Source organism: Motacilla alba, chromosome 5 (genome assembly GCF_015832195.1).
Source record: "Motacilla alba alba isolate MOTALB_02 chromosome 5, Motacilla_alba_V1.0_pri, whole genome shotgun sequence".
NCBI lineage: Eukaryota > Metazoa > Chordata > Aves > Passeriformes > Motacillidae > Motacilla > Motacilla alba.
This window is the reverse complement of record NC_052020.1, coordinates 30631692-30645783: the sequence shown is the minus strand read 5'-3', so window position 1 is coordinate 30645783 and position 14092 is coordinate 30631692. Positions and strand designations below refer to the sequence as shown.

Genomic DNA, 14092 nt, shown 5'->3' with positions numbered 1-14092 from the left:
ACAGGGGATTAATGCCTATCAGGGTTTTTTTGTGTCAATCTTGCTCATTCTTACACAGATGCCAAGGGTGGCAGAGAAGGTAATTCAGGGCATTTTAGTTGTCTCAAAAGCTGAACAATTCTCTTTGCAAAGAGGTGATTACTGTATTTGGAAACTATTTCAGATGTAGTGCACTTCCTGCCTCAAGCACAGTAAGAACTGTGTTCATTTACTGCATAAAATGGAAAAGAGAGATGGGGCTTTTCTGGACTGGTGGTTTTGCTGAGTTGAAAGAGTAATTTTTGGGGCTTTAGGCCTCTCAGTGCAGTTCTGTTGCTGTATGTTGGCTCCCTGCATCTGGCCTTTAAGAAGCCCGTCCAAACAACTGTACTTATGATGAAGACACTTTGAGAGGTAATAAATAATTACCTCTGAAATAAGGGATAACTAATGAGGTACATATATATGTATTTAATTTCAAGATAGGATTTGTGTCTTAATTCAGACAGAAAGAATCACTGAGTGCAATCACAGAATGTCCTGATTTGGAAAGGATCCCCAGTGATCACTGAGTCCAGCTTCTGGCCCTGTACAGGAGAACCCCAAGAATTGCACCACGTGCCTGAGAGAATTCTCCAAACGCTTCCTGGACTCTGACAGGCTGGTGCTGTGACCACTTCCCTCAGGGCCTGTTCCACTGCCCAGCCGCCCTCTGGATGAAGAACTTTTGCCTAATATCCAATCTAAATCTCCCCTGACACAGCTTCATGACACTTTCTCAAATCTTACGGGTTTTATGATTTTTATGACTTTGTATTTTATTTTTATTCTTTATGACTTCTAGCTGTTATGTGTCTCTCAGTAATTCAGTTATTTTTTCAGTGCTTCTAAATTAAGTTGCTAACTTTAGAGAGAACTTAGTAGAAAATTTATGATTTCTTAAAAACTTTGGGCCTTTTCCTATCCTTTCAAACTACAAGAAACACGTTGAATGCTCTGTAGTGGTATTTTTAATTCATTACTTGTTTTTAAAAACTTTTAGCAATGAATTCTGTGAGCAAGTGTGACACTGGCTCCTCTCAGGAGGCTTGTGCTTAGTACCTTTGAATGTCAAAATATAGTGAAGACTCAGTTTTGTAATCCAGTGGTTCTTGAAGTGGAGTTGTGTGGAGCATCTCTAAAAATAATTATGTACTCTTGGAAATCTTGCTGATTCCAGTGCCGTGTTCCTCATACAAATCCAAGGCACCTTACCATAGTTCGTAATCTTAGCAATAGTGACAATATCTTTCGAAGCAGACATACTCTTAGAGTTGTTTTACCATAACAAATTAAGATTTCTTGCTTTCCTCCTCCATCTACATCCACATTACATGGCACAATGGAATCTTTTAAATGATAAACACATATAAAAGGAAGTAAAAAATATCCAAGATTTAGCAATAAGATTTTTTAATTAACTCTGCTTTATTCATTCATGCGCAGGCACAGTTTGCCCTGTACTGTAAAGATTGATTCAAACCATGATAACTTGTCTAATTCATTATCCTAGCCATTGAGATATAGACCCTGAATGTGGTATCTGTTTTTCTTCTGTCTTCAAAATTTATGCCAATTTAGTTTTTGTTACAGGAAAACACATATTCCAATTGTCTTGTTCGAACACCAAGCACCGTGCCAAAACCAGGGCAATGCTGAGGAACTCCCTTTCTCCTCAGGCTTTAGTGGTTTGTATTCAATGAAATCTGGATTCCCAGCTATTCCGCTGAGGTTTTTCAAAACCTTTTTTAAAACATTTGTCATTTTTGCTTTTTTGACCTGATGCTCTAAAATGACAGAGTTTGCCAGGGCTCTACTTAGATTAGTGTCTAAATTATCACAGTATCATGCCTTTCTAAAGTACAGTACTATAATTATGGTGCCAGGTTACATTAATCCGTGATTTATGATGAACAAGTAGTAAACATTGTATCGCTTTGTGATGTATGCGTAACTGCATTTCTCTGTTCTGCAAAATACCATTCAATTGTTATCAGTATTTTCTGTGTTGCACAGAAAATCCGCTTGTCCTTCATTCATTCATTTAACCCATTCACTGTAATTTGAAGCAGCAGTCCCAACCTAAAAAAAAATCCCTGATATTGCAAAAAGTTATTTTAATGTTAAGTTTCATTCCCATGTAGTTGATTGCGTGTGAAAAAAAAAAAAAGGTAGTATAAACATGCAACACATGATATTTGCTTTTTTTTTCAACACATCTACTGCTGATTTACCTCATCCTAGTTTTGTGGGTTTGGCATGATAAAGGCAGTATTGAATTTGTGCAAACTGCTTTGAGAAGTAAGCTACAAGCTCTTGTGAAAATAGCTATATTTTTTTCTGCAGACATTGAAGCAGAGGGCTGGACGTGACCAGAAGAGAGAGGGATTTCAAGGAAATATTCAACATGCGAGTGAATCACTGATATAAACTCCTGTTTTGTTTAGTCCTGTTGTGTAAATATAAAGATCTGAGTTGCTACTCTACGGAACTCTCAGAATGCTGAATCACCTGCCACAAAGCATCCTTCCTCTGTCTGATATTTAGCAATATCTCATTATCAGGCTGCAGACTTGGTGAAATGTGGGTTCTTTCTTCCCTTATTAGTAGTTACAGCTGGAGTGGAAGTGTTCCTACCTTGTGAAGAAGTCCTACTGGAGGCCAGCATAATCCTCCTAATCCAAGGAGGGTTGTGTCTCCCCTGTGTTACCTCTACTTATTTTTACAGGATCAAGCCTTGCAAGTGTTGTTGGGTTTTTTTAAAGAAAGGACTTCATTTTAGAAACAAAAGTATTTTGTTTCTTTGATGAATCAAAGAGATGTTTTAACCTACAAAAATGAATACAGGACAATTCAATTTATCATCCCTAAAAGTATTATGGAGTAAAAGTTATATCATTTACTATACAGTTGTCTCTGGCTATCACCATGATACCATGGCTAGTATTTTTTCTTCATTTTACACATTGATAAAAAAAATTATTGTGCTTTTGAAAAAATCAAGCAACAGTTTTTATGATTCATCTTTAAAATTCAAACCTCTAGACCAATATGTTAAAACTGATACTTTACAGTTTGAGTTTCATATTCTCTGTACTGGGAAAATGAGAGTAGATATGGTTTATGATAACCAGACAGATAAAATCTGTGAAACGATTCACTGTGAAGTGATTCCCCAAGTTTACCTGGAATTTAATTTATCCACAGTTTTTATCCAGTAGGGGTTATGATACTTAAAATGCTGAGTGCTTGAAGGCTGATGTTCACTAGACAACAAAATATCCTCTCTGTTGAAGAGGTTTGCACAGAATCCTCACATTTTTCTGATTGAAAGAAAGACTTGTAGTCTAATCTAAAGGTGTCAGTGTTAAATTAACTAAATTTTCTTGGTATGAAATAATGATTAAATCAAGGACTGGGATGTTTCTCCACTGATTCAGAAATGCTTCCCCCCTGCCCCCCAACTAAATATGTAAATACATTTTTTAAGGGAAAATAATTTCCAAGGAAGAAAAAATATGTTCAGTGGTATAGGAAAAAAAACCCCTTCTAGTGCATTTATTCAAGTCGGACTTCTAGGGACTAGGAAAATGGCAGGGGATATGTGGTTTTGTTTTTATTCTGAGTGAGTGCTTTCAATTGCACAGTAAGTTAAAGAGATTTTTTGCCAATTTCTTATTTCATAACTTGGTGCCTTCACTTTTTTAATACTATTTGGAAATACAACATTTAGGAAGAATTGAGCCAGTTTGTTTTCCTAGTCCTTAATATTTTTTTCACCTTAATTTTTTTTGCACTTTAATTTCAGATCAACCCAAATTTGGATTCTTCTGTTCAATTCTGCAGCTAAATTGACAATTTAGTTATTTGCAGCTTCACAGTTACTCTTAGCATTTTTTTCCCAGAGACTCTTGGGTTTAAAATTTTGTTGCTGTGTTCAAGCCTGTATTTCTAGCAAGTTTTGTACTGGCTTTGTGTGTGATATTACAGCTGTGCCCCTTGGGGTGATAGTCTTTAATGCTGAAATTTAGTTTTTGCTTTTATAAAATTAGCAAAATGACAATTTTATTATTAATAAACCTTCATATTAAACAACATGATGTTCTATTTCTCCTCATGATACATCATAATTCATTCTTTCAAGTGTAGTTACATATTAATTTCATCTCACAATGCATTTGTATGCTTATTAATAATGCCAAGACTTAACATCAGAAATCTCCCTGCAATTTAGAGGGGCTTGTCTTATTTCCTGCTCAAGGGGCAGCCTTTTACTTCTGTGAGGGCACGTTTGCCCGTTTGAAATTAGACTATGGCTTTGCACATTAGACAGTAATCTCAGTTAGTAATTCTGGCAAGAGTTTTCTGAAAATCCAGGTGCACGATATCCCCAGCATTCCCCATGTTTTTATTGGCAGCCACAGGCTCAAACAATTCCAGCAACTAAGTGAGGCATGCATGCCCTTCCCTTCCTGAGACCGTGTTGGCTATCCTTGATTCAAGATGTGGTTTACTGGCTGTTCTTCCATTTTCTCTTTTCCAAGGCTTTCCCCACAACTGGTGCAAAGCTGCAGGAATAAGTCTGTAGTTTCCTGATCAATAGGTCCTATAAATGGCCTTATTTTGATGACTTGACACACTTTCAATTCTTTTCAGCCTGTGTTGCTTTAGTTTCTTTCCTTTGAGTTGCAAAGGCCAGAATTTTATATCAAGCTTTCTTTAGGGTTAACGTTTGTTAGGATTTGCTACCTGTAGCTGATAAATCTTGAGAACTTCAATGCAATCATCTGGTCCAAAGGTATGTTGAAGGGAACACAGATTAAACAAGAGGTTTTATCCTTGGATGATGGAACAATTAAGCCTAGTAGAACAACACAAATTCCTAGATCTTGTTATGAAATTGGTGCTTCTTCAGAAGCCTGCATGTCTCAGATCATAAAATCTGCCAATTTCTTGCGCTGTTGAAATCAGTGAGCTTTCGTTTTCATAATTGAATAATACTAGCTGAAAAGAAGATTTTTAGATAAAACACCATTCAGAAGAGAGGCAGAAATAGCATCTTTGACTCCTCCCTCTTTTATGTTTGTTCATCATAATAAAAAAATCATAAACCTTGTAAAGCTCATTTGACTAAACTAAAAATTGGAATTAATATTTTGTAGAAATAAATGTGTTAAAAATATAGAGGTTTGCTAAGCAATTAATGTAGAAGGATGTTCAACATGTCATTTTCTTCTCCAGTAATTTCGCAAATAATTATCTTTTGAAACTTTTATAAACTTCTCTTTTAGTAGGAAAAGCCCAAATAAAGAAAAGATTGCATATTGTAAATTTTGAGTTGCTCTTTCCTGGAGACCAGGGTATTTTCTTAAAAATGTGCTTTTAACTCTCTGTATCAAATCTTAGTACTAACCTTTTCCCCTAATTGTTGTTTCTTGAAGTGTGTTAAGTGCATGATGAACTTCAAGGAAAAGAATAGAATTGTGTACTCCTTCTGCAAAATTGCTAAAAGACATTCTGAACATTCTGAGCATTTTGTTGTTAATTCTATGTTGCTTGAATGATATTTTGAAATAGAAGAATAATTGTTAGTGTTTGATATGTAATATTCACTAAAATTAAAAAAAAATTGACAACAATAACAAAACCCCCAGGAAAACAGATTGGAAAAGCAGTTTAAAATTTGGCAGAGTAGACGATCTTTCTTTTCATAATTTTTCTGATAAATTGAATTAAAACTCACAGTTGCTTTGCATATTATTCACACAAGGCCATTTTTGGCCATTTGGTGTTGCCAAGTAATAGAGATCCACATTTCATTTTTTAGCTCTGGGCTGCCAAGTTATATAAATGAAATGTTTGTCCTCAGTGTTGTTTTTTCTAAATTATTTGGAGTGCTGTGTTTCAGTCTCCTTTGGGTCTATTCATTTTACAGAGGTTCTGTATTCTGTCCCTTCTGTTCATCTTCCAATAACAGCAAATGTCTTACATCCAGAAATCTTTTATTCAGTTGAAGCAGATAGATCACTCAATTCCTTGATTCCCACTACCCTTCACACAACCTATGCCTGCATTTTCCTGCCAGGAAAAAACCTCTTAGGAATCTGTTTTCCCCATGCTCTTTACCTTCATCCTTAATTGGTTTTCCTTCCTTGACTCACTTTCTCTCTATCCCCACTCTCTTACAGTGATAGAATACTTACATGAACAACAAAAAAGGGTATCAGAATTTACAGCAAACCAGATGACTGTTAGGAAAGGAGTCTGAACTGGAAGATTTAAAAATGCCCTTTTTCTGTCAAGATAAAGTTAACTTTCCATGGAGCCTTTTAGAAGTGAGTGAGAAGTTCTGATATGTTGTAGTTAGTGAAGTGCGGTCATGAAAGGTTGTCTGCCTTTAAATGAAGAAGCAGAGATCAGCTGGCCTGACGAGTCCTCATTTTCAGTAGTGAAATGCTATGTAAATCAGTTATGGAAATGTGAGATTTAATATACCTTCTCCAAATTAGCTCTTTCCTGCACACACTTAACTAAATATTTTACTGTGTTTAAGTGGCTGCAAGTATATACTTAATGGGAGAGATCACAATATTAAGTTACATAGAGCCATCACACATGAGGGATGTTATTAATTTCTATTTTTTGAGAAAGAGGAATGATGCCAGAGTAAAGATTCCTGAGCTACAGTTAGTGACTGAGAAAATAATTTGGCTATTGTGTTTAAAGGGCTTACTTCACAGCATTTTTCACTTAATGATCCCAGTTTCCAGAAGAAACCCATGCAGCTCTGGGACTTCAGGACATATGGGATCTGCATCTTTGGTGCTGACTGCCACTTCTGTTTTAAAAGGTAGCAAGATAAACAGTTGTGTGACAGGGGGTTGACTTATGTCATGCCACAAATGTCCCAGGCTTAAGGTACAGTTATATCTGTGTTAATCTAAGCATCACAACAATGTAAACAATGGTATTTGTGACTAACAGTGGAGCTTTGTTGAGAATATTTGTACCAATTATATTATGAATGATGGAATTTCAGGCACGTGTTTGGATTACCTATCCATTTCAGTAGTTTCCTGTTGTTGATTCTTTCTAGCAGTAATTTTTTCCAATTACAGGAATCGTTAGGGTTTTTTTTTCCTGGAGACACTAGGCCTTTAGTATAGGTAGGAAAAGAGTCTGGATGGTTTACATAGCCATATCCTCAAAGGGGCTGCTGCATAGGGTATCTTTCAAAGCTTAGCAGAGTGCATACCACAGCTAGAGGATGTAGAACATCTCAAGGGTCCCTGTGGCTGTTTAACTCTTTGAAATAAATGGTTCCCTCTAGCATGAGAAGGAAAAAACCCACATTGGCATTCCAAAGCTGTGCAAACATATATATCCAAATAACGCTAATCAATTATGTAAAAAAAGGGGACATGTTAGGAGAAATATGCAAATGAAGGAAAGAGGCACAATTAATTTAGTGATAATTTTTTGCTTAGATGAACAATATACTATAAAAAATCAGCTGCTAAAAGAGATACTCTGCTTACACAAATGAAGAAAAGGGGCTTTTTCTTTATTGTTTAGAGAACCAGAAGGTGCAAAAACCAGGCCTATTTCCAAAAGCACATTTTTTCATGCAGTGGGGAAACAATGTTTTCCTAAAAATGTTGATCACTCGGTTTGTGGACCAAGATATCCTTTTGTTAACACCGCTAAAGACATGATATTTACCCTAAACATGAATGAAATTTCAGGTACCAGTGGCAATTCCCAGCAATAACATCAGTTTGTAGAAATACTGTTCTATTCCCAGAATATTATATTACAATGGGTTCAACTTGCATAAAGATGAGACAAAAGCAACCTTTTCTGTGGTAGAGATGAAAGCCATCTTGCTAAGTTTAGCAGTGGACTGTAAAACAAATCAGCAATTTTGTGAAACAAATCAGCAGTTGTATGTGTGGGAAGTATTATCTGCTAGAGGACTCTCATTTTGGTGATTCATTATTTACCCTCCAGGTAGGTTCATAATGGAATTTGAGCTCACCGGATATCTGTCCTGTCTTTCTTCTAATGTAGAGGAACTGACAAACTAGGGGAAACAAGCCAATTACAAGCAATTGTCTTGCACGTTACTAATTTCTTCTTGGTATTCGTAAGTCTTTGTTATCCCTCATTTTCCTCTTCTTTCATTTTTTGCCCATGTGGTCTTGTTTCTCCAGGGTATCATTCCATCATTCCACGTTCCGTTTTCTTCTCACTACACTTGGCATTTATATAGCACTCAGAAGTACTTAATTGTTTGCAGTAATTAATTTTTTTACTCCTGGACAAATATAGGAAAGTTAAAGGAAAAATGCAAACAATTTGTCAAAGACTTCTTATGAGTGCAAAAGAAAATAAAAAAAAAGAAAAAAAAAAAAAAAGAATGCAGAAGACCTAGTTTGTGCTTCCCCTGAAGTGCTCAGGAATTAAATCAGGTATTTGTAAGTGGAGTTTTCAGATTGAACCTATGTGACTGGGAATAAACTCTCAGTGTTTAAGGAATGCTGCTATCAGGAGGTGCTTGAGGAGCAATCTCTTCCTCTGTGTCCCACAAAATGGGTTTTTTCAATCAGAGAAATCTATGTTGAAGATCTGATGTGATAAGTAGGGATAGAAACTTATTAACTAATTATTTAATTAATAATTCTTCCTTTTAAGTTTGATTGTGGCAAAACTGCTACTTGGTCTTGCAGTTCTGAAAGGGCAGCTTGGGTGGCACCATCATTCCATAAGTGTAATTAACCTTCTCTCTTTCACATGTCTTAGAGGTAACCCTGAACAACCAATGCAATACCACAAAAACTGCATGTTCTAAATGTTTACATAATCTTAGAATATATTAAAGCCAGGTAATGCTCAATAATTCTCAAATGGTGCTGTTCAGTGAACAGCAAGGAATCACATCTTGGAAGACAGAGAATATAGATGAGATGGTGGACATTGAATCATCCTATTTCCAACTGCATGTGGATAGTCAGTGTAAAGAAAAAAACTTGCCTTTGTAATCCTCTGAGTTCTGTGGACCAAACTCCTACATATTCTTGAAATTCTCTTACAGTAGAATTTTGTAAGACATTGACTGTTCTTTCCTCTTCTTAAACAAAAATTAGGTTGTAAACTTTTTAAACAAGGCCTTAATGTTGTCCCAATTTTCATAAAGGGTGAGAGGAATGATCCTGAAAACTACAGGCCTGTCAGTAATACTTCAGTGTTTGGTAAAATTCTGGAGATGATTATTATGAGAATTATTGGAAAATACCTGAAAGACAACACAGTCATCAATTACAACCAGCCCGGCTTCATGAGGGGAAAGTCCTGCTTATCAAGCCTGACTTCCTTTTATGACACGGTAACCCACCTAGCTGATCAAGGGAAGCCAATTGGTCTAATATTTATGAATTTCGGTAAATCTTTCAATACTGTGTCTCACAGTATCCCTTTGGGTAAAATGTCCAATCTAAAGCTGGAAAAAAACATCATGTGATGGGTGAGCAACTGGTTCATGGGTTGGATGCAAAATGGGGTCACTGTCAGTAGTTCCTATGGGGTTCTGGAGGGTTCCATTTTGGGCAAATGACTTGAACACAAACCTGGAATGTGTACTAGGTATGCTTAATGATGATACTAAACTGGGAGGAGCTGTTGACTCCCTCAAAGGCAGGGATGCCCTGCAGAAAAACCTCGACAAATCAGAGGACTGTGCAATCACCAACCACATGAAATTCATCAAGAGAAAGGGCTGGATTCTGCACCTGGGATGGGGCCACCCTGGATATGTGGACAGAATGGAGAATGGAGAGGCTGAGAAGCAGCACTGTGGAACAGGACCTGGTGGTCCTGGTCTGTGGCAAGCTGAACATGAGTCAGCAGTGCCCTGGCAGCCAGGAGGGCCAACCCTTTCCTGAGGTGCATCAGGCACAGCATCACCAGCCAGGCAAGGGTGGGGATTGTCCTGCTCTGCTCTGAGCTGGGAAGGCGTCACCTCGAGTGCTGGGGGCAGTTTTGGTGTAAGTATAAGAACACTGACTTTTTAGAGAGAGTCCAGAAGAGGACATGAAGGGTGGATGAAGATGGGGAGGGTCTAGAGGGGAAGCCATATTGGGAGTGGCTGAGGTCACTTGGTCTGTAGAAAAGACTTCAAAACTGTCTCCAGCTTCCTTATGAGGAGAAGCAGAGGAGCAGGCACCGATCTCTGCTCTGTGGTGACCAGTGACAGGACCTGAGGGAATAGCCTGAAGTTATATCAGGGCACATTTATGTTGGATATTAAGAAAAGGTTCTTCACCCAGAGGGTGTTTGGTCACTGAACCAGGCTCCACAGGGAAGTGGTCACAGCACCAGCCTGAAAGAGTTCAAGAAACATTTGGGCTCTCAGGCACATAGTGTAATTCTTGGAGTTGTCCTGTTCAGGGCCGGGAGGTGGACTTCAGTGATCCTTGTGGGTCCCTTCCAGTTTAGGATATTCTGTGATTCCTTAAATAATTAAGGGTTTTGGGGTCAGAGCAATGCACTCCAGTGCTGTTTCTATTTGCTTTTTCATTTTCCAGGTATCTTTTAATGAAGTGTTACAGAATTGGCCTGTAGAGAGTGGTGAATGCATAATAAGGATGTAATGTCTAAGTGGAATGAAGGAATTTGAGCTCTAAGACTGTCTTGTTAACTAAGTGATAGTTAGCTTAGCATTGCAGTGTGGAATTCTATTGCTTAGAAAATACACAATTTCCATTTGCTTCACCCTGTTTTCATTTATATGAGGCAGTATGATTTAAAAGCAATAAGGCTTTCTGTAGATATGTGGGGGTACCAAAAATTAGTTTTGTATCTCTATTTGACCATGTAATGGTCAAGTACTGAGCAAAGACAGCTCTAAGAAAAGGATTTTGTGGTTGTCTGATGAGCAAAAATTTTTGACTAGTTGTTTACTAGTGTCATGTAAACCTATTAGTCTGTACTCTTACCTAAACTCTTAAAAATGATGGGTACTTGCTTGCTTAGCATTCACATCAGCAGCAGCTACCCACCTTTTCCTAGACTTAAAATTGCATTTCTAGTAGTTTTTAAACTTTTATTATCTGAAATTTTCCTCTAAAAAGAAATATGAGTATTTTTCAACTTATGACCTCACAATATTCACCGCCATGTTTCATAGATTGAAATAAAAGCAGAAAATGGAGTTTTCAAAGCACAAGGATTAGATGAAACAGAAAAACAGTGCAAATGTTTGCAGATCTAATTAGCTAATTTAAGTATTTTTAATCTAAACTCCTCAATGTACATGTAAATTATCCATTCATAACTCCTTGTAGGATTCTGTGACTGAGTTATAATTCTGTCACTGAAGTCCTAAGGAAATCAAATTTTTCAGATGATAAATTTCATTTACATTTTTTGGACAAGTGGCTTCTTTCCCTATTGAGTGGGAAAAATCTGATGATTTTGGATCTGAATTTTCCCCTAGAAAGCTTTTCTTTAATTTTCTACTATGTGAATCTCCTCTCCCAGTACCTGCCTGTGCATTTGTTTTTGAAGTGGTTCTTTGGACTGTTAACTGAGTACCATGGCATGTGACGCTATTGTTCCTTAGATGACTGAAAATAAAAAGAATGTGCCATGCATGTTGGTAACACAATATTAGAAATTATTTACTACATAAATTTCATAAATTTTACCAGAGTCTGGGGCTTTCTGAGTCTTTATAACAAGTTTTTGAAGGATTCTTAGCAACTCAATGACTTATAGCAAGATTTCATCTGAAAGTTTATATTTTACAAAGGTTATATTTTTTTAAAATTGACAAAAAATAGTGGCATGCTATTTAAAAGAATGCCATGTTATCTGAACCAATTAAAGCAGCACTGAGACCTGTCATGTGGATGTTGCTTCTATAACTGCATGGAAGACGTCATTGTCTAGGACTTTGTTTGGGCAGGAGACAAATAATTTGAAATGTTGGATGGATATAATCTCCTACATGAACACTTTTATTAGACAAGAAGCATTTGCTTGCTTTAACTTAGAGCTCTTCCCATGTGATGCAAACAAACTTCAAAAAGTTTTGTGGTATTGAAAGCAAAACATCTGCATTTAAGGTTGTAACTGCATTATTTCAAATTTACAATAAAACTATACCAAAACAAATCTCTTGTGTTGACAAGGCTGAGTTCCACAACCTCATGTGCATGGTCAGCAAAAAGGAGTGATTGAAAAAGCTTTCTGTGCTCCACCAAATGAATAGTTGGGAATGATGGATTTGAAAGGGAGTAATCCATGGGTAAGAGAGAAAATCACTACCTAGTGGGCACAAGTAAAAAAGGTGTAAAGTATGACTGTCTTCAGCAGAAGAAATCCTATAATTATATCTTATATTTACATTTCTATGGAAAAAGGAAGATTCATTTAATGGCATACAGACATCACTTTCATAGAACACAGATAGATGATGAGAAATGATGTTAAATAAACAGCAAACTGAAATTTCAATATTGGACATTGTGAAAGAAAAATACAAAAATATTTTTAAACTTTCCTTCTGTCTCTGGATTCAGCCCTTTTCTTTTTAACAGTGTACATTTTACCTATCTGCATGTTAACGTGCATGTTTAATGCAGACTGTAATTGTTTGTGTAGGTTTATAAACAAGCTTAAATAGAAAGCTCTAGAAATATTGCCATCAGGAATACTTTTCACCACTCTGATGCCTGATACTTTTCTAGGATTATGGGTGGGATGCCTTCTAGCAAAGAGCCAGGGAAAGCTGTATTCTGTCTTGGTGCCAGTGTCAGCCTGGAGCCATGACTGATGCTTTTCTGAGCCCCTGTCAGCTATGGCCCAAAGGCAGCTCCTTTGGAACTTCACCAACTGGTATAAATTAGAGCAGACTTCAGGGTACTAAAATTTGTACAGAAAAGTTGGCCAGGGACAGGTGTGGCCTCAGGCAATGAAGCAGAGAGGTGGCTTGATGCCTCTCTCTGGGTCCTTTTGTTTAGACTGGTGTAAGGGAACTGATCTTCAGAGGACTGATCTTCAGACTTGCACGTGGCAAAACCATGAACAAAATTATTTGTGTTTATGGATAAAATATTTTAGCTAATTTTCTTTTTTAGTTACAAAGCTCAGAAGGTTTTGTGGGATGTTTCTTTTACAGTATGTTTGTTTCCATGACAATTTCCAAGTTTGTAATTTCTAAATATATTTTTTTTATTTTCCCCAGAGATACATAAGGAGTGATCCTATATGGAAGTGGTCTTTGATAGCAATAGGTTTTGCATGGCTTCATTCCTGTTATTTTTGAATTAAATTATCTATACACTTTTTTCTTCATACCTTGATGTATTGTGATATTTTACTTCTGGCAAACATTGCATAAAATCACTAAATATGCGTGTCTGACACAAAATTGAAGTGATTACTGGCGTCCTGAAGGAGACATGTAGTGGTAATACACATCCTGAAGTTTCAATCTGACCAGCAGACAAAAGAGAACTCCTTCATGTCCCAAAGGTGAAGAGTTTTGTTTTCTTAGGATATTATCTATTATTTCATAGGATTATTCTATATTATTTCATAGGATTTTTTTTGGTTTTATTGTTAAATCTAAATATCAGGTTTGTGAAGAAAATGCTTAAGAAAATTGACAGCTAAGTTTTAGTGAGGAATAGCAACACACATGGTACACTTTAGAGAGTCCTAGTATGTGAAGCCATCTCGTGCAATATCTCAATTTCACATTAAATGTTGTGTTTTTCTTTTAACTGAGAGGTTAAGTCAGCTTGCTCCTGCATTTCTTATGGTGTGGACCAGAATGTGACTATATTCACTTCTGAGCAGCCATATGGTTTGTATAGTTTACAAATGAGCCATTTTCTTTTACAGACATCTCCCTTTTTACTTGGAAGATGAAGATGAAATTTATGTTTTTATTTAAAACTTGTTTTTTACAGGTGGTGCTTCCTTATAGTGCTTCCCCTCTCAGAGATGCCCTTGGTTCAGTGCAGGGTGCCAGCCAGATGCCACTGACCAGCAGCACCACAGGATGCTA

General features: G+C 36.8%; 1 long non-coding RNA gene across 4 annotated transcripts in view; it reads left to right on the top strand.

Annotated features, from left to right (window-relative positions):
* LOC119701648 overlaps positions 1 to 14092 on the top strand; it is a 116170-nt gene that overhangs the window by 5249 nt on the left and 96829 nt on the right. The gene's annotated exons all lie outside the window — the stretch shown is intronic.